The 2,500-nt window shown below is 63.0% G+C and overlaps 1 non-coding gene across 1 annotated transcript; it reads left to right on the forward strand.

Annotated features, from left to right (window-relative positions):
* The first annotated feature begins 1,744 nt into the window (after positions 1 to 1,744).
* LOC140474849 (5.8S ribosomal RNA) lies at positions 1,745 to 1,898 on the forward strand. The gene has a single exon (XR_011959467.1). It is a non-coding gene; the product is annotated as a 5.8S ribosomal RNA (ribosomal RNA).
* The last annotated feature ends 602 nt before the right edge of the window (positions 1,899 to 2,500 follow it).

Raw genomic sequence — 2,500 nt, forward strand, 5'->3', positions numbered from 1 at the left:
CACAACTCGAGCAAGTGAAAAAAAAAAGTAACAAATAAGAAAGGATCGTCGGCTTGGGGGTACGCCCGTTTCCGTTTCAACTTGTCTCGCGAGGGTGGTTTCGGGGCCAGCAGGAGAGCTCGTCGGGGTAGCAGGCCCTGCAGCCGTGGTCACCGCCAAACCCCCACAACTCGAGCAAGTGAAAAAAAAAGTAACAAATAAGAAAGGATCGTCGGCTTGGGGGTACGCCCGTTTCCGTTTCAACTTGTCTCGCGAGGGTGGTTTCGGGGCCAGCAGGAGAGCTCGTCGGGGTAGCAGGCCCTGCAGCCGTGGTCACCGCCAAACCCCCACAACTCGAGCAAGTGAAAAAAAAAAGTAACAAATAAGAAAGGATCTCTGTCGGCTTGGGGGTACGCCCGTTTCCGTTTCAACTTGTCTCGCGAGGGTGGTTTCGGGGCCAGCAGGAGAGCTCGTCGGGGTAGCAGGCCCTGCAGCCGTGGTCACCGCCAAATCCCCACAACTCGAGCAAGTGAAAAAAAAAGTAACAAATAAGAAAGGATCGTCGGCTTGGGGGTACGCCCGTTTCCGTTTCAACTTGTCTCGCGAGGGTGGTTTCGGGGCCAGCAGGAGAGCTCGTCGGGGTAGCAGGCCCTGCAGCCGTGGTCACCGCCAAACCCCCCACAACTGTTGGGCGCCTACCTGCGCGGGGCAGGAGGACACTTTCCGATTTCAAATCTCCGTTTGCCGAGTCCACCCCGAACGCACGCGGGCGGGCGGGTTCGCATCACCCTTCGTCACAAGGGGCGAAGCCCGTTCCACCGTCTCGTCAGTAGTGCCGACCGGTCTGTGATCGACGAGGGGAGCCACACCAGGTCCGGCCCTGCTGCTTGGCGGCACCGCGTCGTCGGGAGCTCGCGACAGACGGAGGGTTTCGGTGTACTCTCCAGCCACGGGAAACGAAGCCGGTGATGCAGGCGCCGGTCTTTCGCTCCCAAATCGGCTGGGTTTACATCGTTGCTATCTAGTCACGCTCCCTTCAAACCCGACGGGGTACCTATTCCCCTCACCCGTCTGTGCGTATACAGCCTCTTTGCACTTGCGGGATGGGGGTGGTGGTTTAAAGACTCTCGAGTTGCCGCCCGTCGGTCTCCGAGCTCCGTGCAGTAGTGATCCCCAGCGAACTGCCAGCAGGGCGAACGAGCGATCCCGCTCTCGGTCGGGGCGCCTGGCGTCGATCGGTGGTCGGTGGCTTGCGGGCAAGCTGCGCTGTGAGTGTGGGAACGAGTATGACGAGCCGTTGCCGCGACTCCCAGTCCACCTCGGCGGTGGCTGGGCCGGGCGGGCGTCTGCTCGGGCGAGTGCCGCCCCCGCCTCCTCGCAGGAAGTCCGCTCGCCGACACGCCGCCACGTGCACGCGTCAGTGACGCTGCCGAACCGATGGCCGGTGCCCGTTCCCGCCTCTGCTTTTCCTAGGGCAAAGCTGCTGCACGCCTCGTGATACTAGGCGGGCGACATGGTGGCGGTGATCCTGCCTCCGTCGCTGCGGTGCGTTGGGGCACGCATCGCCTCTTGGGCGCCCTGTCCTCCTCCCCCCAATAGACGTATGTTTCTGCGGGCCGCACCAGGATGGTGCTCCCCATCGCTTCACGCCACCCTGCTCCGCCCGCACGCCGGCGTGCAGGTGGCTGTAGCTCAAGGTGGGGAGCGTATGTGCGGTCCGGGTCGCTTTCCTCTGGCGAGGGAGAGACCTAAAACAAACTCAGACAACTCTTGACGGTGGATCACTCGGCTCGTGCGTCGATGACGAACGCAGCTAGCTGCGAGAATTAATGTGAATTGCAGGACACATTGATCATCGACACTTTGAACGCACTTTGCGGCCCCGGGTTCTTCCCGGGGCCACGCCTGTCTGAGGGTCGTTTGGCAATCAATCGCACTCGCCTTGGCTGGCGAGAGCGCGGCTGGGGTGTCGCAGAGGACCCGTCCTCTTTGTCCCCCTAAGTTCAGACTCCGGAGCCCTCCGGCGTCGGAGCGCTTGGCCTTTCCCCCCCACCCTGCACATTCCGTTCGTCAGGCTCGACGCCATCCCCCCGCCGGGGAGCGCGGCCTGGCGTCCGTCTGTGTCGTGGCAGTGGGGCCAGCACGGCTGTCACCGGTCCCAGAATGGCTGTCGGTGGTTCACACTGTGTGTGTGTGCCAACCCTCCTGGTCTCTGGGACACGGAGCTGCCACGAAGTGTTGAGCCTCCAGTGGGGGGTCTGCCTAAGCTCTGCACGTCCGCATTGGGTCCGTCTCTCGGTTGGCTGGCAGTGGAAAGAGTGAAGGGAGCCGCGGAGGTCCGGTGCTGGTGCGCCGCCGGCCTGACCGTGGAGCTCGCCGGTTTGACACGCTGACCCGACTCGATGGTTGATCGATTGAGAGTGCTGGGAGCTGCAGGCCGCCCGCTGCTGCAGCCGCCCGTCTCGTGGTTCGTCCTCGGCCTTAAGTGGCCGGCGGGGCGTCTGATCCTGTCTCCCCTGCT

This window comes from Chiloscyllium punctatum, unplaced genomic scaffold (genome assembly GCF_047496795.1).
Source record: "Chiloscyllium punctatum isolate Juve2018m unplaced genomic scaffold, sChiPun1.3 scaffold_1228, whole genome shotgun sequence".
Lineage (NCBI taxonomy): Eukaryota > Metazoa > Chordata > Chondrichthyes > Orectolobiformes > Hemiscylliidae > Chiloscyllium > Chiloscyllium punctatum.